We start from the raw sequence: 22,623 nt of genomic DNA, 5'->3' as shown, positions 1-22,623 counted from the left end.
ATCTATTTCTCTTGCTTGGATTTTTTCCCAGCACTTAGTATACTACTTTGCACAAACTAGACATTTAACAAATACTCCTGTGGCTACTATGCGATATCCGGAGTATAATTTGCCCCTGGGTAAGAGAATGTGATGGCAGTTAACCCTGGCTTAATCTCCTGGGTCTTTGCCTCAAGGAAAGCAAATAACTGTATTTAAGTTGAGTTTTCCCAGGTCTGATTATTGCCTACTCTGTCTGCCACTGTCACTACATTACTGCCATTCAGGTTATGCTGCAAGTTTTTCTCCTTTCTCTCTTGACTATGCATTTCAGACCCTAGTTAAACCACAGAGCTCACATATGATTATTATCAATCCATCAGTTTTATTGAGCACTTACTGTGTGCAGGCCACTGTACTAAGAATGTGGGAGAGTACAATATAACAACAAAATAATAATAATGGTATTTGTTTATGCTTACTATGGGTCAAGCACTGTTCCAGGTGCTGGGGCAGATACAAGATAATTAGGTTGGACACAGTTCCTGTCCCACATGGGGTTCACACTCTTAATCCCCATTTTACAGATGAGGTGACTGAGACACAGAGAAGTGAAGTGATTTGCTCAAGGTCACACAGCAGACATGATGTGACAGAGCTGGGATTAGAATCCGGGGCCTTCTGACCCCCAGGCCCATGGTCTATCCACTAGGTCATGTTGCTTCTCAACATAAATGGGCCATATTCCCTGCTCAAAATATGCTTACAATCTAGAGGAGAGCACGCTTTGTTCTTCTAGGTCCAGGGAAACTGAGTTTTAAAGAGCGAGAATGGAGCAGGTGCCAACTTCATTTTACTGAAGATTTCGTGTGCTCTGATGTCTTTTGTAAAGTTTTGCATATATGCTGGTGAACATTGGTCAAGGCAATAGGTGAGAATTGCAGTAGGAGGGATTTAGGCTAGACTAAAGAAAAGAAAAAAACCAAACGTGAAGGCTTTACGATGTCAGTTTGAACCACTGCATTAACAAAGAACTTTTGGAAACTTTCCTGGTGTCTTCAAAAAATAGACTAGGTAGATGTTTTTACGTATATGATCAGGTGCAATTCTTTTTGGAGGGAGCAGTAAGAGAAATTTCCTCTCAAAAGTCAAACTTCCCAAGGTCACTCCAGGAGCATGAGTTGAAGTCGGTGACGCCACCTCCTAGGGATTAAAGAGTTCCTGGGGAAGTTCACTCCTTTCCCAGAGCCCACGTGGAAAGAGAAACATGAAAACAAGGAGACCATCACTTAGTACCTCTTGGGATGGTTAATTCATTAAAATATGGATGATGTAATTAAAAAAAAAATAGAAACTACTCACGGTTGCCAGAAGTAGAATTTTTCAATTCATCACCGGCCAACTGTTTACAGAGAGTTTTTAAATCGTCTAATTAACTTTTTATCTTTTTGCAAGAGATCCAGTGGACAAAAACTCCATTGGTATCCACCATCAGCACCATTTTGTGTGCAGGGTCTGGTTTTCTGATCCCATTCTTGGTCATCGACACTTCTTTTTCCACCTCACTAGTGTGACCCAACCACTTTAGCTGTTTGCCCTGATAATGTGCTGATGGGATAAGTGAGCGTTTGCCAAGCTGCACGGTAAACTGGATCCTGGGCAGAAGGCAAAGGCCCTACCCTCCTGGAGATTACAATCTAAGGAAATATGACTCATGCTTATTGTCCGAATAGTATTCTATCACAACTATAGAAACTGCATGCACACACCCCCACACATGCACAAACTCCATTTATTTGGGTGATCTGCTTTCTGCCTTGTTTTCCTTCTTATCTTTTCCTTTATTTGATATGGTTCTCTGAGCAAAGATGAATTTCTAAACTCAGGTGATTAGAGGTAGACAAAGTTCTCACTGGTCTTCTCTGACTGGGAAAGCTTTCTGAGAGTGTATAGCTGGAAATAATAATAAAAATAATAATAATAGTATTTGCTAAGCACTTACTTTGTATCAAGCATAGTCATAAGTGCTGGGGTAGCTATGAGCTAATCAGATTGGACACGGTCCCTGTCCCACATGGGGCTCACAGTCTCAATCCCCATTTTACAGATGAGGGAACTGAGGCCCAGAGAAGTGAAGTGGCTTGCCTAAGATCACCCAGCAGACAAGTGGCACAGCCAGGATTAGAACCCAGGTCCTTCTGACTCCCAGGCCTGTGCTCTATTCACAAGGCCATGCTGTTTCCCAGATGACCTCCAGATTCTTCCCTGGCAGGACCAACTTCAGAACATAATGGGACTCCTCCCTTCACCAACAGTCATGGGCAGGGCAAAAGCAGAGAAGCAGCATGGCCTACTAGATAGAGCATGGGCCTGGAAATCAGAAGGTCCTGGGTTCTAAATCTGGCTCCATCACTTGGCCTGCTGTATGACCTTGGTCAAGTCACTTGACTTCTCTGTGCCTCAGCTCCCTCATATGGAAAATGAGGATTAAGAAATGTGAACCACAAGTGAAACATGAACTGGGTTCAAACTGATTGGCTTGTATGTACCCCAGCTCTTAGTACAGTGTCTTGTGCATAGTAAGTGCTTAACAAATACCTTTTTTTTAAAAAAAAAAAAGACCAGTCACAAACATTACTCTGGCATGTTGAGGAAATAGCATCACCTAGTGGAAAGACTGCAGCCCTGGGCATCATAGGACCTGGGTTCTAATTCCAACACTGCCACTTACCTGGTGTGTGATCTTGGGCATGTCATTTGACTTCTCAGTGCCTCAGTTTCCAAATCTGTAAAATGGGGATTGAGACTCTAAGCCCCATGTGAGACACATGGATTGTGTTCAACCTGTTTATCTTGTATCTAGTACAGGGCCTGCCATATAGTAAGCATTTAACAAATGCCATTTTAAAAAAATAGTTGAACAGAATTTCTTCCCAACAACCTTCTGTCCTCCTCCCTATTCAGAAATAAGTACCCACTTGTTCGAAGAGTAACTTTGCCTTTTCATTTTTCTGACCATGCCGGGGTCTTCATGTGTAAATGACATGGATAATTCAAGCCCTTTGTCCCGAATTAATAAGAAATTTCTGACCATCCCTCTAGTGGGAATTATCTGGGCAAAGAGAGCAAAGAGAAATTCTTTTCCTGAATTACCAGGACAGTTTTCTATGGTAGGCCCCTCTCTAAGCATACATAATAATAATACTACTAATAATAGAAATAATAACAACAGTGTTTTTAAACAGTTACTATGTGCCAGGCACAGTACTAAGTTCTGGGGTGAAAACAAGCAAATCAGATGGGACACAGTCCCTGTCCCACATGGGGCTCACAATCTTAATCCCCAGTTTTACAAATGAGGTCACTGAGGCACAGAGAAGTGAAGTGACTTGCCCAAATCACATGGTAGCAAGTGGCAGAGCCGGGATTAGTGAGCCCATTTTGGGCAGGGACCGTCTCTATATGTTGCCGATTTGTACTTCCCAAGTGCTTAGTACGGTGCTCTGCTCAGAGTAAGTGCTCAATAAATACGATTGAATGAATGAATGATTTCATTCATCTATCATCTATCTCTCATCATCTATCTACTAAACCATGCTGCTTCTCATCACATCTGCTAAGAGACCAGGAAGGCCTTAAATTTCCATTTGGATCCTTTTCGTGTGGAGTCATCCTCGGTTTAGCTTGACATCTAACAGTGGCCTCTTCCTCAGGGAAGGGTCATGGCTACTAACTCCATCTCTCCTGGGACTCATAACTCTTCTGCAATGGTCTGGCTTGAAGGTGAAAGCGGTCAGATGCTGCCAGGGATTAGGAGGAAGACCTGGTCTTGGGGAGGAAGTCCAAACAATAGGTGCTTTCTTCTTCTGGGCAGCTGCCTTCTCTTGGGATGTGAGGGAGGGAGGTGATATCCGCGTCTGAAGGAAAGACTTTGCAGTTTGAGGTGGTGAGGTCAGCCTCAGGAGACGGGAGGAAAATTCAAACCTGCCTAAGGCCGAGTAGCCTGTTCCGCTCGGTGACGTGAGCGAGCAAAATTGACGTCAGGGTAACGGGAGGTGAAAAAGTGGAGAAAGTGTTTCTGAGGACGCTTTGTGGGCTGCTGTCAACTGAAGAGAGGCAGGACCAAGGCTGTGGACAGGCCTGAAGGGTCAAGGAGCCAGAGCGGGGAAAGACAAACAGCCGGGCTGAAGTGAAGTGACTTGCCTAAGGTCACATAGTGCATACGTGGAGGACCCGGGATTAGAACCCATGACCTTCTGATTTCCAGGCTTGTGCTCTATCCACTACTTCATGCTGCTCTCCCAAGCGCTTAGTCCAATGTTATGCAAACGGTAAGCGCTCAATAAATATGACTGAATGAAGCAGTACGGCTTAGTGACAAGAGCACGCGCTTGGGAGTCACAGGTCATGTGTTCTAATCCCGGCTCCGCCACTAGTCAGCTGTGTGATTTGGGGCAAGTCACTTAACTTTGTGCCTCAGTTACCTCATCTGTAAAATGGGGATTAAGACTGAGAGCCCCACGTGGGACAACCTAATTGCCTTGCATCTACCCCAGCACTTAGAACAGTGCTTGGCACATAGTAAGTGCTTAACAAATACCATCATCATTATTTATTATTATTGTATCTACTCCAGTGCTTAATACAATGCCTGACACACAGTGAGTGTTGAAGAAATGCCACACACACAAAAAATGCTTCCCCCCAACTTCAATCCGGATAGGCGTGTTCTCCGGGATCGTATTTATTTATATTAATGTCGGTCTTCCCCTCTAGACTGTAAGCTCTTTGTGGACAGGGAATGTTTCTGCTAACTCCGTTATACTATATGCTCCGAAGCTCCCAGGAACACTCAGTGAATTTGATTGATTGATTTTGCAGTTGAGGTGACAGATTGATTGTCATTGTTTGGCAGCAGAGAGCCAGCAGCAGTGCTGTGCTAGGGGGTGGTCTCACTCTGCCCTGGGACACGACAGCGTCTCAGCCCCCTACCCAGCCTGGGCACCGCCTCACCAATCCCTGTTGTCCCTGGGAGGGGGATAAAGCACCTTACAGTGGAACAACGCTGCATAAACTCTGTCAACGAGGGAGGGAGCTGCAGCCCAGGTGGTTGGCACGCTGCCACTCTACAGCATGGCTCAGTGGAAAAAGCATGGGCTTTGGAGATAGAGGTCAAGGGTTCAAATCCTGGCTCCGCCATTGTCTGCTGTGTGACTTTGGGCAAGTCACTTAACTTCTCTGTGCCTCAGTTCCCTCACCTGTAAAATGGGGATTAAGACTGTGAGCCCCACGTGGGACAACCTGATCACCTTGTATCCCCCCAGCACTTAGAACAGTGCTTTGCACATAGTGCTTAACAAATACCATCATCATCATCATCACCTCATCATACCCCCTTCCCACTCCTTGCTTCTGCCCCAGCTCCTGGCTTAATGCTACCTCGCTGACTTAGCCACTTGTCTGCCATGTGACCTTGGGCAAGTCACTTCACCTCTCTGGGCCTCAGTTCCCTCATCTGTAAAATGAGGATTAAGACTCTGAGCCTCGTAAAGGACAGCGACTACATCCAACCTAATTAGCTTACATCTACCCCAGTGCTTAGAACAGTGTTTGACATGAGGTAAGTGCTTAACGAATATTATTATAATTATTATTACATGTCATCAATAATCAAGGTAGACGTGATGGCAGTGGGCAATAGTAATCACTGTGGGATTTGATAAGCACTATCTATTTGCCAAGTGGTGGGTTAGATTGGACACAAACCCGTCACATGTCGGAGTTATAATCTAGGTGGGATAATTTAGACTGTTCCCTCCCACTTAGGCTGATAACCTTGCATCTACCCCAGCATTTAGTTCAGTGTTTTGGGTTCAAATCCCATCTCCACCTATTGTCAGCTGTGTGACTTTGGGCAAGTCACTTAACTTCCCTCTGCCTCAGTTACCTCATCTGTAAAATGGGGATTAAGACTGTAAGCCCCACATGGGACAACCTGATCCCCCAGTGCTCAGAAGAGTGCTTTGCACATAGTAAGCGCTTAAAATACCATTATTATTATTATTATTATTATTATTATTATTATTATTGTCACTCAATGGAAAAGTGGCAAAGCTGGAATTAGAACCCAGGTCCTTCTGATTCCCAGGCCCGTGCTCTCTGTGCACTAGGCCATACTGCTTCACCTGGAGACACATTCTCTGCCCACAGTGGGCTTACAATCTAGAAGGAGAGATAGACCTTAATAGAAATAAATAAATTATGGCTATATGGACATAAACACAAATATGTTTTAAGAAATATAAGAAATCACAGAAACCCCCCGGTTTCTGTAAGAAATTACAGAAATAATCCATATCCCATTTGAATCTTGCCCTTCTGCTGGTCAAGAGGAAAGGCCCTTGACTCTTAATTCATTTAATTGTATTTATTGAGCGCTTACTGTTAATCTGCAACCCAGTGCCTCAGAACAGTGGTATTCGTTAATTGCATACACTGCTCCAATTCTAAGCCTGGGCTAGATTCAAGGTAACAGGATCAGACACAGTCCCTGTCCCCATGGGGATCAATGTGTAGAGTGTGGGCTTGGGAGTTTGAAGAAACTGGGTGGCTGGGTGACCTTGGGCAAATCACTTCACTTCTCTGTGTCTCAGCTACCTCATCTGTAAAATGGGGATTAAGACTGTGTCCAACCTGATTAGCTTGTATCTACCCCACACTTAGAACAGTGCTTGACACATTGTAAGCGCTTAAGAACTACCATCATTATTGTTGTCAAGAGACGCTTAAGGCCCTCTCTGGGGATAAATTAAGCTCTGTCCATCCACAAGCTGCTGTCCTTAATCTGCAGGGTCAAGAGGGTCACGGGGTAAGGGGGAGGAGGGAGGTTTCAGACCAATGTCCTGACCCCAGAAACCATTGCCAACCCTCTGCAACACAATGGAAATGTGCCCCTTGGCCACAGGCTTCAGTCACAGGATCTTGGGATCTTGGCATCAGTTGCCAAAGGTATTTGCAATGCAAACAGTGTTGTTCAGCGATGCAGAAGTCATCAGTGTAGGATGGTGCAATTCTCTGGGCGAACTGCTTTTAAGATAATAATAGCGTTTTGCATTTCTGTAGCCCCGTGATTTTGCAGCAGTGAAAGGCTCCTCGGGCAGGGATAATGATAATTAATGGAACTTTTGCACTTACATAATGTCTTTCATCCGGGATCTCAAAGTGCTTTTCAAACAATTAAGGAAACCTCACCACACCCCCATGGGGTACATGCAGTTTTCATTCCCCAGCTTTGTCTCTTACCTGGGCAGAGGGGAGGAAAAAAAGCAAGTGACTTGCCTCAGGTGAAGCAGTTAGGAGTAGATGGAAAACAGAACTCAGTTACTGGTTCAGACCCCAGGGACTGAATTCATTTATTCAGTTGTATTTATTGAGCCCTTACTGTGTGCAGAGCACTGTACTTAGTGCTCAGGAGAGTACAATATAATAATGAATAGACACATTCCCTGCCCACAAGGAGATTACAGTCTAGAGGTGGCATTAGGCAGTTGCCAGATTCTTTATTAGACTTATTCAATCAGTCACCTATATTTATTGAGCACCTACTGTGAGCAAAGCACTGTACTAAGCACTTGGGAGAGTATAATATAACAGTAATCAATCCAAAAAGATTGATTGATAGACTGTAAACTCCCAGTGATCCAGGATCATGGCTGCTCTGTAACACATGCTCTCATATCTAATGCAAGCCTGTAACAATAATAATAATGATAATAATGACATTTATTAAGCGCTTACTATGTGCAAAGCACTGTTCTAAGCACTGGGGAGGTTACAAGGTGATCAGGTTGTCCTGCGGGGGGCTCACAGTCTTAATCCCCATTTTACAGATGAGGGAACTGAGGCCCAGAGAAGTTAAGTGACTTGCCCAAAGTCACACAGCTGAGAAGTGGAAGAGTCGGGATTTGAACCCCTGACCTCTGACTCCAAAGCCCATGCTCTTTCCACTGAGCCATGCTGTTGAAGTCAGGTATCACACATTTTTTGATGTCAGGACAGTGCTTGGCACATAGTAAGCGCTTAACAAATATCATCATTTTTATCATTATCATATTGCACCACCTGTGTGGCAAAATGGAGCAAACTCTCTGGGGTCCCTCACTTCAGACCTGGGCATTCATTCATTCATTCATTCAATTGTATTTATTGAGCACTTACTGTGTGCAGAGCACTGTACTAAGTGCTTGGGAAGTACAAGTGGGCAGCCCTAAACTCCCCATGCTCTGCTCTTCACCTTGCCACCCACCCTTTTCCTCACACTGTCTCTCCCCTTTGTGGCCTGCCGCCTCCCATCTGTGAGCCCAGTGCCATTTGACCCTCCTCCCAACATAAAAATAATGGTATTTGTTCATTCATTCATTCAATTTTATTTATTGAGGGCTTTGGGCAAGTCACTTAACTTCTCTGTGCCTCAGTTACCTCATCTGTAAAATGGGGATTAGGACTGTGAGCCCCACACGGGACAACTTGATCACCTTGTAACCTCCCCAGCACTTAGAACAGTGCTTTGCACATAGAAAGCGTTTAATAAATGCCATCATCATTATTATCATTAGATGAGGGAACTGAGACCCAGAAAAGTAAAGTGACTTGCCCAAGTTCACGCAGCAGAAATGTGGTAGAGCCGGGATTAGAAACGCATGACCTTCTGACTCTCAGGCCCAAGCTTTATCCATTATGACATGCTGCATATGAATGTCAGGATGAAATAGCTTTGTACATAATTGAATCTACAATTGAATGAATGTATACACATAAGGGCTGAGAATAAGTAGGAAGCATGTAAAAGTCTTATGGGTAGTTATTGGGCTGACATGAGTTGTCATATTTTGATTCAATCGGAGGGACTTCCTGAAGGAGGTGGGAATTTGGGAGAACTTTAAAGATGAGGAGGGCTCTGATGAGAAGGATTTGATGAGGAGGGATTTCTTGGCTAGGAGAAAACCTTATGCCTCATGTGGTCAGCCTTCTTTTGGAGGCAGGATTCTAGCCAGAGTCTAATAAGAACAGTGTCAAATGCATGCTCCTTGAATCAAAATGCACCTTCAGACCAAAACAAACAGTGGTTCAGGAATTGCTATAGAGAGATGACTATTTCCTACAAGCAAAAACCACAAGAGGACATGCAAATGACTACAAATAATAATGATAAGTGTGGTATTTGTTAAGTGTTTACTATGTGCCAAGCACTGTAGTAAGAGTGGATGTAAGGTACAAGTTACACAAGTGCTTAGTTGTACTCTCGGCTCAAGGCTCTCCATCACCTCGCCCCTTCCTACCTCACCTCCCTTCTCTCCTTCTACAGCCCACCCCGTACCCTCCGCTCCTCTGCTGCTAATCTCCTCACCGTGCCTCGTTCTCGCCTGTCCCGCCATCGACCCCCGGCCAACGTCATCCCCCGGGCCTGGAATGCCCTCCCTCTGCCCATCCGCCAAGCTAGCTCGCTTTCTCCCTTCAAGGCCCTACTGAGAGCTCACCTCCCCAAAGGCCTTCCCAGACTGAGCCCCTTCTTTCCTCTCCCCCTCATCCCCCTCTCCATCCCCCTCATCTTACCTCCTTCCCTTCCCCACTGCACCTGTATATATGTATATATGTTTGTACATATTTATTACTCTATTTATTTATTTTACTTGTATATATCTATTCTATTTATTTTATTTTGTTAGTATGTTTGGTTTTGTTCTCTGTCTCCCCCTTTTAGAATGTGAGCCCACTGTTGGGTAGGGACTGTCTCTATATGTTGCCAACTTGTACTTCCCAAGTGCTTAGTCCAGTGCTCTGCACACAGTAAGCGCTCAATAAATACGATTGATTGATTGATTGATTACTCTCCCAAGTGCTTAGTATAGTGCCTTGCAAACAGTAGGCACTCAATAAATGATTGAATGAATGACTGAATGAATACAGTCCCTGCACAGACCTCACATTCTAAGTAGGAGGGAGACAGGTACTGTACCACCATTTTATAAATAAGGAAACTGAGGTATGGAGAAGTTAGGTGACTTGCTCAAGGTCACTCCATTAGGTAAGTGACAGAGCCAGGGTTAGAACCCAGGTCCTCTGACCCCCCAGGCATGTGGTGGTGAGCTGTGAGAGACCAGTGAAACCAAATACAGAGAGGCAGGGAGAAATTCAGAGGGGTGGCAGAGTCAAAAACAGACAGGCTTGATGTGGGACAAACCACAAAGCTCTATTCCCACTTGGGAACAACTTCAGGTCATTCATTCATTGTCGTATTTATTGAGTGCTTACTGTGTGCAGAGCACTGTATTAAGCGCTTGGGAAGTACAAGTTGGCAACATATAGAGACGGTCCCTACCCAACAGTGGGCTCACAGTCTAGAAGGGGGAGACAGACAACAAAGCAAAACATATTAACAAAATAAAATAAATAGAATAAATATGTACAAGTAAAATAGAGTAATAAATATGTACAAATATATATATATGTGCTGTAGAGAGAGGAAGGAGGTAAGGTGGGGGAGATGGGGAGGGGGAAGTGGAGGAGAGGAAGAAGGGGGCTCAGTCTGGGAAGGCCTCCTGGAGGAGGTGAGCTCTCGGTGGGGCTTTGAAGGGAGGAAGAGAGCTAGCTTGGTGGATGTATGGAGGGAGGGCATTCCAAGCCAGGGGGAGGACGTGGGCCGGGGGTCGACGGCGGGACAGGCGAGAACGAAGCACAGTGAGCAGGTTAGTGACAGAGGAGTGGAGGGTGCAGGCCGGGCTGTAGAAGGAGAGAAGGGAGGTGAGGTAGGAGGGGGCGAGGTGATGGAGAGCCTTGAAGACGAGAGTGAGGAGTTTTTGCAGGATGCGTAGGTTGATTGGTAGCCACTGGAGATTTTTGAGGAGGGGACTAACATGCCTAGAGTGTTTCTGCACAGAGATGATCCGGGCAGCAGCGTGAAGTATAGATTGAAGTGGGGAGAGACAGGATGATGGGAGATCAGAGAGGAGGCTGATGCAGTAATCCAGTCGGGATAGGATGTGAGATTGAACCGGCAGGGTAGCGGTTTGAATGGAGAGGAAAGGGTGGATCTTGGTGATGTTGCGGAGGTGAGACTGGCAGGTTTTGGTGACGGATTGGATGTGAGGGGTGAACAAGAGAGCGGAGTCGAGGATGACACCAAGGTTGCGGGCTTGTGAGACAGGAAGGATGGTAGTGCCGTCAACAGTGATGGGAACGTCAGGGAGAGGGCAGGGTTTGGGAGGGAAGATAAGGAGTTCAGTCTTGGACATATTGAGTTTTAGATGGCAGGCAGACATCCAGATGGAGATGTCTTGAAGGCAGGAGGAGACCCAAGCCTGAAGGGAGGGAGAGAGAGCAGGGGCAGAGATGTAGATTTGGGTGTCATAAGCGTAGAGATGATCGTTGAAACCGTGGGAGCAAATGAGTTCACCAAGGGAAGTGAGTGTAGATAGAAAACAGAAGGGGACCAAGAACTGACCCTTGAGGAACCCCTACAGTAAGGGGATGGGAGGGGGAGGGGGAGGAGGAACCCACAAAAGAGACTGAGAATGAATGGCCAGAGAGATAAGAGGAGAACCAGGAGAGGACAGAGTCTGTGAGAAGCACTATAATGCCCACTTGATGGTATGAAGGACTTGATGATGAATACTGCTGCCTGGATGAGGAAGGAGAGGAGCAACTTCAGTAATAAATCAGGGCTAGTGTCAGGATGGTACTTTTTCCAGCAGGCTGGCAACCCCAAGCCACTGGGCGGAGTTTTTAGGATCCCCAGACCTCTAACGTCTGAACGTGCTCCGTGTAACATCTCTGAGGGAATGAGGAAGAGTCAAAGCAAGTGATTGGTTCCTGCCATTCCCAACCTGGAAAACAATCATTGTGGTGTCTGTTAGGTGCTTCTTATGTGCCAAGCATGGGGTAGACCCAAGGTAATCGGGTCAGATATAGGGCTCACAGTCAATGTGAAAGGGAGAACTAGTATTTCACCCTCATTTAACAAATGAAGAAATTGAGACCCAGTAATTAAGTGACTTGATGAAGATTACTCAACAGGGAAGTGGCAGAGCTGGGATTAATAATAATGATAACAATAATGGCATTTGTTAAGCACTTACTATGTGTGAAGCACTGTTCTAAGTGTTGGGGGGAATACAAGGTGATCAGGTTGTCCCACATGGGGCTCACAGTCTTAATCCCCATTTTACAGATGAGGGAACTGAGGCACAGAGAAGTTAAGTGACTTGCCCAAAGTCACACAGCTGACAAGTGGCGGAGCCAGGATTACAACACATGACCTCAACTTCCAAGCCTGGGCTCTTTCCACTGAGCCATGCTGCTTCTCTAGATTAGATTAGAATCCAGGTCCTCCATTGCACCACACTGCTTTCCTGGAAAAGTCCAGGTGAGGCCATACCATATCAAGAATGCCTTCAGATGGATTTTGCAGGGGTGGGGCTATTAGGTTAGTGATTTGGTAGGAGGCAGGGAGAAGGAAACTCCCTGTGTGCCAAAATGGGAGGGGAATCAATCTATCAATTAATTAATGGTGCTTGATAGGTTTTGAACCCCTCTCAGGATGGCATCTGGAGAGTTTTCAGTACTCTACCAGTCTCTGCTATGGAGGGAGAGTCAGGAAGAGGCCTACCCATTCCATTCCTAGCTTGGGCAGCAGCTAGTGAGGGGAAGGTGATCTGCTACAAGTCAAAACTCAACTGTGCTGGAAAGTGAACTGCTGAAGATGGCAATCAGGGAGGAAAGAAAAGAAGGGAAGGTGTAAGTGTTTTAATAAGGTATGAAGGGCTGGGACCAGAGGGAGCAGCATAGCCTAGGGGAAGGTCCATGAGCTTAGGAGTCAAAGGACCTGAGTTCTAATTCAGGTACAGCTATGTGCCTGTTGTGTGATCTTTGGAAAGTCACTCTGTGCCTCAGTTACCTCATCTGTAAATGGAGATTTAATACCTGTTCTCCCTCCCACTTAGATCGTGACCCCTATGTGGCAGAGGGACAGTGTATTAACTAATTATTTGTATCTTCCCCAGTGCTTAGAACAGGGCTTGACTCATAGTAAGTGCTTAACAAATACTACTAATCATTATTATTATTGTTATTTGAAGAGAAGGCAAGAGATCTCCTCTTGAGGTACTCCTGGGAAAACTGAGAGAGTCAAAGAGGACACAGGAGGAAGGAGGGTTTGGAGAGGAGCAGGAGGTAGTTTAGGGAGAGCATCCCTGAGGGTTTCAATTTTATCAATAAAGTTCATGACCAAATCATTAAGGGAAAGAAATAAGGGGTTGTGGGGGTGAGGGAATAGGAAGATTGAGGAGGGAGTTGAATGTCTGGACCAGCTGGTGCAAGCAATGGGAATATGAGTCAATAAGGAAGGAGAAGTATTATTGTCAGGTGGAGGAGAGGGCAAAATAAAGCAGGTGAGAATGAATCCAAGATGTATGAGTTCAGCTAGGTGTTTGGATTTCAGCACCCTTCTGCAGCTTCTCCACCAGAATAGAGGCAGTGGACTATGGAGGTGATCCAGGACTGCAGGTTAGTGGTCTGAGATAAGTGGAGGAGCAGAGGAAGAGGGAGTTGAGTTCAGTGGGGAGGACAGAGGCAACGTCTTTATAAAAAACCATAAAAGAAAAAAAAAGGTCAGGGTGATGCAGAAGGGAGTGGGAGAAGAGGAAAGCAGGGGCTTAGTCTGGGAAGGCCTCTTGGAGGAGATAGACCTTCAATGAGGCTTTGAAGGAGGGAAGAGTAATTACCTGTCAGATTTTAGGAGGGAGGGTGCTCCAGGCCAGAGGCAGGATGTGGGCACTAGCCCCCCAGCCCCCACCCTGCAGTGGGTTGGCTAACTGAGAATCAATCATATTTATTGAGTGCTTACTGTGTGTAGAATAATATACTAAGCACTTGGGAGAGTACATTACAACAATAGACAGACACATTCCCTGCCCACAGGGAGCTAACAGTCTGGCAGGGGGAGACAGACATTAATACAAATAAACAAATTACAGATATGTACTTAAGTACTTTGGGGCTGGGATGGGGGAAGAACAAAGGGTGATACAGAAGGGAGTGGGAGAAGAGGAAAGGGGGGCCTATTCAGGGAAGGCCTCCTGGAGGAGACGTCCCTCAGTAAGGCTTTGAAAGCTAAGAGAGTAGTTGTCTATTGACAACTGGCCAGTGTTCTCCACCCAGGGCAGTGGGAAGGCTGGCCTTAGCCACGGACAATGGAGGTCTGCATTTCCAAATGACTTGTACCAGAAGCTGGTGGCCTAGTGGAAAGTACATGGGCCTGGAAGTAAGAGGACCTGAGTTATAATTCCTGCTCTGATACGTGTCTGCTGTGTGACTTTGGGCAGTCAGTTCACTTCTCTGGGCCTCATTTACCTCATCTTTAAAATGGGTATAAAGACTTTGAGCCCCATGTGGGACAGGGACTGTGTCTTACCTGATTCCCTTGTACTTACCCCAATGCTTAGAATAGTGCATGGCAGATAGGAAGTGTTTAACAAATACCATTATTCATTTATTTATTTATTGTTTTACCAGATCCATATGCTGGCTGCCATTTTAATCAGGTGTAGGGGGCACAGGACCCTTCCTGGATTAATAATAGCAATAATAATAATAATAATAATGATAGCATTTATTAAGTGCTTTCTATGTGCAAAGCACTGTTCTAAGCACTGGGGAGGTTACAATAATAATAATAATAATAATGATGGCATTTATTAAGCACTTACCATGTGCAAAGCACTGTTCTAAGTGCTGGGGAGGTAACAAGGTGATCAGGTTGTCCCATGGGGGGCTCACAGTCTTGATCCCCATTTTACAGATGAGGTAACTGAGGCACAGGGAAGTTAAGTGACTTGCCCAAAGTCACACAGCTGACAATTGGCGGAGCTGGGATTTGAACCCATGACCTCTGACTCCAAAGCCCAGGCTTTTCCCACTGAGCCACGCTTACAAGCACGATTACAAGGTGATCAGGTTGTCTCTTGAAGGGCTCACAGTCTTAGTCCCCATTTTACAGATGAGGTAACTGAGGCACAGAGAAATTAAGTGACTTGCCCAAAGTCACACAGCTGACAATTGGCAGAGCGGAATTTGAACCCATGACCTCTGACTCCAAAGCCTGTGCTCTTTCCATTGAGCCACGCTGCTTCCCACCTCCACCTCCACGATTCTGGCCCACAGCCATGGACATTCTTTACCTACCTGATGTCAGGAGATCTTGGATGTCCTGGATCTCAATTCTCCATCAATATTAAGAGCATTTATTGAGTACTTACTGATTGCGGAGCACTGTAGTAAGTGGGTTGGATTTGTTCTGCATGTCCTAGTGAATAGAGCTTGGGCCTGGGAGTCAGAAGGACCTGGGTTCTAGCCCTAGCTCTGCCATTTGTCTGCTGTGTGACCTTAAACAAGTCACTTCACTTCTCTGTGCCTCATTTCCCTCATCTGTAAAATGGGGATTAAGACTGTGAACCCCACATGGGGCAGGGACTGTGACCAACCTGATTACCTTATATCTATTCCGACACTTAGAACAGCACTGGGAAGCAGCATGACATAGTAGATAGGGCATGGGCATAGGAGTCAGTCATGGGTTCTAATCCCGGCTCTGCCACTTGTCTGCTGGGTGGCCTTGGGCAAATCACTTAACTTCTCTGTGCCTGTTACCTCATCAGTAAAATGGAGATAGAGACTGGGAGCCCCCTGCGGGACAAGGACTGTGTCCAACCTGATTTGTTTGTATCCACCCCAGCACTTAGTACAGTGTTTAGCACATAGTAAGCACTTCCCGAATACCACAAGTTTATCATTATTATTATTATTATCATCATCATTATTATTAACAGTGACAGACACAAAACAGTGTGGCCTACGGAAAGAGCACTAGCCTGGAAGTCAGAGGATCTGGTTTCTAATTCTGGCTCTGCGATTTGTCTGCTGTGTGACCTTGGGCAAGTTACTTCACTTCTCTGGGCCCCAGTTCTCTAATCTGCAAAATAGAGATTAAGACTGTTGGCCCTATGCAGGACAGGGACTGCATTTGACTGGATTATCTTGCATCTGCCCCAGTGCTTAGAACAGTGCTTGACACATAATAAGCCCTTAAATACCATAAAAAATGCAGCTGTTGGGGATATTTTTCCCCACTAAATATGGCGGTGATCTGTAGACAGCCCTAAGACCTCACCCCACCTTCAGAGACACACACCCAGACACAATCCGGCTCTGACTTACATTGTCCCTTTCAAAACCAAGCTGCGTAAATGAACCTGAAACAGCTTGAGACAGGCTTCTTTTATTCACGGAAACTTGTTACATTTTGCAACAATACAGCTTGCGTGCCAGAACAAGAAGAATGCCACCTTTGTGTAGGTAGGGAAATAGTTGTGATGTAGTCAGAGATTTTTGCTTTTTCCGTCGGCAGAGCCAAACTTTGCATTTAGTCTCTCATGCAGGGTGGGTGTGCCAGGCTGATAGGATGTAGACTTTGAAACTCCATCTCCATGGAGAAAAGACAGATGGAATCCAGGTGGCGGATATCACACACATTTTCTGTTCTGTTAGATATCACAGATCTGATAACCATGGAAAAATAACAAGGCTTTATAGAATATAGATGAATAGGGGTGTCCATCTGCTCTGGGGAAAAAAAAAAGTTTGTCCAATTCTTGTTTCTTGTAAACTCTCTTAGCCCGGAAAACCAGATTGTGGGTGTTTAAAGTTCTTTGATTGCACACAGGGATGTGTATATTTATTAACATGCTGTGCCTTTTCGTTACCCCTCTTTCATTTATAAAAATATCCTGTCAAGACTCTATTGATTACAAAAGACAGTAATAGGGTGTGAAGTTGAGGTTGGCTGCTCACTAGATCTTCTGGCCTCTGCCATTAATAACAAGTGTTGTCACTGGAGCAGAAGTAAATTCTTTTTATCCCCTGGGAAAACAAACAAATGTAACTTGGTCATCGCTTTCTTAAAGGGAGAGGTGTCCTAGAGGCAGTTTGGGTCACCAGCCCCTGCCTGTTGCCGCTCACAAACTGTGGCATTGATAACAAAACTCTAGTTAGCAACGGGGACAAGAGAGGAAGAGCACGGGCTTGGGAGTCAGAGGACCTGGGTTCTAATCCCGGCTCTGCCACACGTCTGCTGTGTGACCTTGGACAGGTCACTTAATATCTCTGTGCCCCAGTTTCCTCATCAGTAATACAGGGATTCCATACCTGTTCTCCCTCCTACTTAAATTGTGATCCCCATGTGGGACAGGGACTGTATCAAATCCAATTATCTTGTAGCTACCCGAGTACTTAGTTTATTTAAAAGCATAGCTCTTCAAGAGTCCTTCCCCACCTAACCTCTCATTTCCTCCTCTCCCTTCTTCCTTGCCCTTCCACTAGGATTTGTACCCTTTATTAACCCCTCCCTCAGCGCCATAGCACTTATGTACATATCTGTAATTTAATGGATTTATATTAATGTCTGTCTCCCCCTCTGGACTGTAAACTCACTATGATCAGTGAACATGTCTACCAACTTTTATACTGTACTCTCCCAAGTGCCTAGAAAAGTACTCTGCACACAGTAAGCACTCAGTGACTACAAATGATTGATTAATTTATGGTATGTAGTACATACTTAACAAATAAATAAACTTTATCCACTATTATCCATTCTTGTACACTGAGAGCTATTTTAACTTGTTGCTGGTAATGAGCACATCTGGTAAGAGCAGGCAGGCTTGCTGAAATGTCTCGACATATCCCCTTCTTTTACACATGGAAAGAATCAACTCCTATTCAGAAATTTTGTCCCCAGTTAGCCCAAAACTGATGGCATTTAGCCAAGTTAGCCTGTCCACTAATGCTTACCTAAACCTATATCACGTTGTTGGACATTTACCTCCCACATCTTCTGAGGATGTCTTCTGCTCATAGTCTCATTTCTTAAGCACTTACTAGGTGCCAAGCACTGTACTAAGCACTAGGGTAGATATAGCACAGTCATTCAGGCATGGCCCCTATCCAACACAGGGCTTACAGTCAAAGAGGGAGGGAGAATACACAATTTTATCCCCATTTTATGGATTAGGGAATTGAGGCACAGAGAAGTTAAGCACTTGGATCTGTGACCTTTGAACATTTGATATTCACCCCAACACCGCAGCACTTATGTACCTATCTTTAAATTATATACCATATATCACTCATTTATATGAATGTCTCTTCCTCTAGACTGTAAGCTCCATATGGGAAGAGAAAATGTCTGTTAATTGTTTTGTATCAAACTCTCCCAAGTGCTTCGTACAGTGCTCAGCACATAGTAAGTGCTCAGTGAATACCATTGATTGATTGACTTGCCTGAGGTCTCAGAGCAGACAAGAGGTGAAGCAGGGATTAGAACCCAAGACTTCTAACTCCAAGTCAATTGCACTTTCCTCTAGGTCAAGCTGATTCTCAATTAATAATAATAATGTTGGTATTTGTTAAGCACTTATTATGTGCCAAGCACTGTTATAAGCACTTGGGGGGGAGGGGAAATACAAGGTAATCAAGGTTGTCCCACGTGGGGCTCATAATCTTCATCCCTATTTTACAGATGAGGGAACTGAGGCCCAGAGAAGTTAAGTGACTTGCTCAAAGTCACACAACTGACAAGTGGCAGTATCAGGATTTGAACCCATGACCCCTGACTCCCAAGCCCGGGCTCTTTCCACTGAGCCGCACTGCTTCTCTAATTCATTTTACATGAATTAGTAATTCTTAATGATTAATTCTTAATTAGTAATACTTGTAATTCATTTTACAGCAGTTGTTTGAGTAATAATAATTATGGCATTTGTTAAGCAGTTACTATGTGCCAAGCACTGTTCTAAGTGCCGAGGTAGATACAAGGTAATCACGTTGTACCACGAAGGGCTCACAGTCTTAATCCCCATTTTACAGATAAGGTAACTGAAGCACAGAGAAATTTAAGTGGTTTGCCCAAAGTCACACAGCAGACAAGTGGTGGAGCCGGGATTAGAACCCAGGTTCTCTGACTCCCAAACCCGTGCTCTATCCACTAAGCCAAGCTGCTTCTCTAAGCAGAGAGAAGCAAGTAATAGTGCTTCCTCTGAGTAGAGGAAGCAACATGGCCTAGTGGAAAGAGCATCAGCCTGGGAGTCAGAGGACCTGGGTTCTAATCCCTCCTCTGCCACTTGTCCTCTGTAGGAACTTGGACAAGTCAACTAAGTTCTCTGTACCTCAGTTTCCCCATCTATAAAATGGGGATTCAGACCCTGTTCTCCTTCCTACTTAGTCTGTGAGCCCCATGTGGGACCTGATTATCTTGTATCTACCCCAGCACCTAGTACAGTGCTTGGCACATGATAAGCACTTTACAAATACCACAATTATTAGAGGATTAGTATATTGCTGCAAAAGCAGTGTCAACAACAAAGCGGCCTGAAAGAGTGACTAGGTCTTACCAGGCAACTAACTTTCTCCTAGGTTATGATCAGGTTCCTGGGAGAGTCTGTTTTAGGTTGTTTCTCTTGGGTGATTAGAACTTGCTAGGACCTCATGTTGTGATTCTGGCATCTAAGTGGCCTCAGCCACTATTCCCTGCTGACCTGGTCTGGTCCCCACAACAGAGTGATTTTTATCTCACGGTTCCTTGGCAGCTGAGACTTTATGGGTCTAGGGCCAGCAGAGAGGAGCTCAAAGGTCAGGGTTTGCTGATGTTGATGAGATGCCAGAGGGGAGAGTTGAATATCTAAGAAACTCAAGAAGGGATTAAATGGATTTATGGGCAAAAGGTCTACGGAGGGTTAGCAGAGAGAAAAGCGAAGAACAGACTCGTGTTGTGGGAAGAATATTCCCTAATTCTTCCCCTGTGTTATATCTGAATTGGGTAATGAGAACATACATTTTTAGCATTACTCTGAACCAGTATTGATGTACTTAGTGATAGAATCATGTGTTCCTCTAAAACACGGGTGGATTGTGAGGGGCACATTGATTTACAATTATTAGGCTCCATTCTGGAACAAGCCACCACAGGATGACAGGGCCTATGAGTAAGTTTAAAAAAAAAAGACTATAAATCACTCTACATCATTTCCCCTCCTCTCATTTATTCCCCTCTCTTGTATTTGAGGAGTTTTCTGCTCGCCTTTTCCCAGTTTTTGCCCCTTGTCACTCCCACCCCTCCACCCATGCCTCTAGTAGAGGAGTACAGTATTATGCAGCAGAACTATATTCCTAGAAAATTATGCTTTATTATGACTATCATGAGATGCATTTTTTCCCAAAGATTTCCATGTTATAGCTTGTAATCTGCTCTGAAACCTCAGGGAAAATATGAAATTCCTTGATGTGCTATATGCAGTCAGTATCACTGAACTATCATTTAAACTTTGCTAAAATAATTCAAAGTATTAAATCAGAGCAGCTCATTGTGGGCAGGGAATGTTTCTGCTTATTGTTGTATTGTACTCTCCCAGGTGCTTAGTATAGTGCTCAGCATACAGTAAGTGCTCAAAAAATATGATTGAATGAAATAAGGTGAAATAAGGAGATGTAGCATGGTTATGAATCTTTGCAGAAGACTTCAAAAGTAGAACCTTAGAGTGTTGTGGTAGTGGTTTTTCAACTATCCTGAATAATTTGTCCAATTTAAGTTGCACAAAGGGATGTTCCAATGTAGCAGGCCAACTCCTTAGGAATATTCTTCATAATTTGAACTTCTCTCTGCAACAGGGCTTTTAATAATTTTCATATATTCATCTACTTTCTTCAAATTGTAATAGTTGTAGTATTTATTGAGTGCACACAGCATGGCTTAGTGGATAGATCACGGGCCTGGGAGTCAGAGGTCATGGGTTCTAATCCCTGCTCCACCACATGTCTGCTGTGTGACCTTGGGCAAATCACTTCACTTCTCTGGGCCTCAGTTATAATAATAATAATGGCATTTATTAAGCACTTACTATGTGCAAAGCACTGTTCTAAGCACTGGGGAGGTTACAAGGTGATCAGGTTGTCCAACGGGGGGCTCACAGTCTTAATCCCCATTTTATAGATGAGGTAACTGAGGCCCAGAGAAGTTGTGATTTGCCCAAAGTCACACAGCTGACAATTGGCAGAGTCGGGATTTGAACCCATGATCTCTGACTCCAAAGCCCATGCTCTTTCCACTGAGCCACACTGCTTGTTTGTTAAGCACTTCTTATGTGCCAAGCACTGATGGGGATTAAGAGTGTGAGCCCTATGTGGGACAGGGTCTTTCCCCAAACTTAAAACAGTGCTTAACACATAGTGAGTGCTTATCAAGTACCATAACTATTATTATTAGTAGTAGTAGGCTCTTGGAAAAAACAGAATAAAGAAGTGACTCATACTCTTCCCACAAGGAGCTTTTTCACTTTAAAGGAGAGGGGACAAACGTAAAAATATTTATGACGAGAGTGGGCTAAATAAGTTACACACTTCTACACCATCCCCAATACACACACACACACACACACACACACACACACACACACACACACACACACACACACACAGTACAAAAGTGCTGATTCCTAAGTACTAGAGTTGGCTAAATTGCATGGCTTGGGGGGGCTGGAAGGTTAACTGAGAGAGGTTTATAGTGGAGCTGGGGTTTTAGGAGGGATTTGATTGAGGAGAGAGCTGTGGGAGGAAAGGAGTTCCAAGCCAGGGGAAACAGCGGGAGAGAGGGGTTGTAGACAAGGATGTCCAGAATGAGGTGAGGTTGCTAAGTGAGGAGTAAAGGCAGGAAGATGGGGAAGAGCTGGTGAAGAGAGCATATAGGGAAGGTGCGCAATCGTAGTCAACTGTGAGGAGTTTTTGTTTGATGGGGAGAGGCAGGAAGCAAGTTCCCAAAACCTTTGTTGGTGGTGGAGAGACCATGACTTCTTCATCTATTCATCTTTGATGTGTTGGATTGTCAAGGTTCATTCATTCATTCAATCATATTTATTGAGCACTTACTGTGTGCACAGCATTGTACTAAGCACTTGGGAAGTACAAGTTGGCAACATATAGAGATGGTCCCTACCCAACAACGGGCTCACAGGCTAGAAGGGGGAGATAGATAACAAAACAAAACATGTTGACAGGTGTCAAGTCATCAGAACAAATAGAATTACGGCTAAATGCACATCATTAACGAAATAAATAGAATAGTAAATATGTACAAGTAAAATAAACAATAATGGCTATATCCTTGGTTTGTATGTAGCATGGAGTGTATCTGATCTGGGGTAAAGTGTCAACTGCAGTGGTTGAATATCTGAATTCTTTGGTGGCCTAATGGAAAGGGGATGACACTAAGAGCCAGGAGATCCAGGTTCCAGCTCTGCCGCTCGGGCTTAGTGGAAAGAGCCCGGGCTTGGGAGTCAGAGATCATGGGTTCTAATCCTGGCTCCGCCACTTGTCAGCTCTGTGACTTTCGGCAAGTCACTTAACTTCTATGTACCTCAGTTACCTCATCTGTAAAAGGGAGATTAAGACTGTGAGCCTCACCTGGGACAAACTGATAATCTTGTATCTATCCCAGTGCCAGGTATGATGTGCCAAGCACTATAGTAAGCACTTAACAAATACCAT

General features: G+C 44.7%; 1 non-coding gene across 1 annotated transcript; it reads left to right on the top strand.

The window, feature by feature from the left end:
* Nucleotides 1-12,563: 12,563 nt before the first annotated feature.
* Nucleotides 12,564-12,700, top strand: LOC119933804. Its single transcript, XR_005452675.1, has one exon. It is a non-coding gene; the product is annotated as a small nucleolar RNA SNORA7 (small nucleolar RNA).
* The last annotated feature ends 9,923 nt before the right edge of the window (nucleotides 12,701-22,623 follow it).

Source organism: Tachyglossus aculeatus, chromosome 10 (genome assembly GCF_015852505.1).
Source record: "Tachyglossus aculeatus isolate mTacAcu1 chromosome 10, mTacAcu1.pri, whole genome shotgun sequence".
NCBI lineage: Eukaryota > Metazoa > Chordata > Mammalia > Monotremata > Tachyglossidae > Tachyglossus > Tachyglossus aculeatus.
This window is presented reverse-complemented; position numbering and strand designations above follow the sequence as displayed.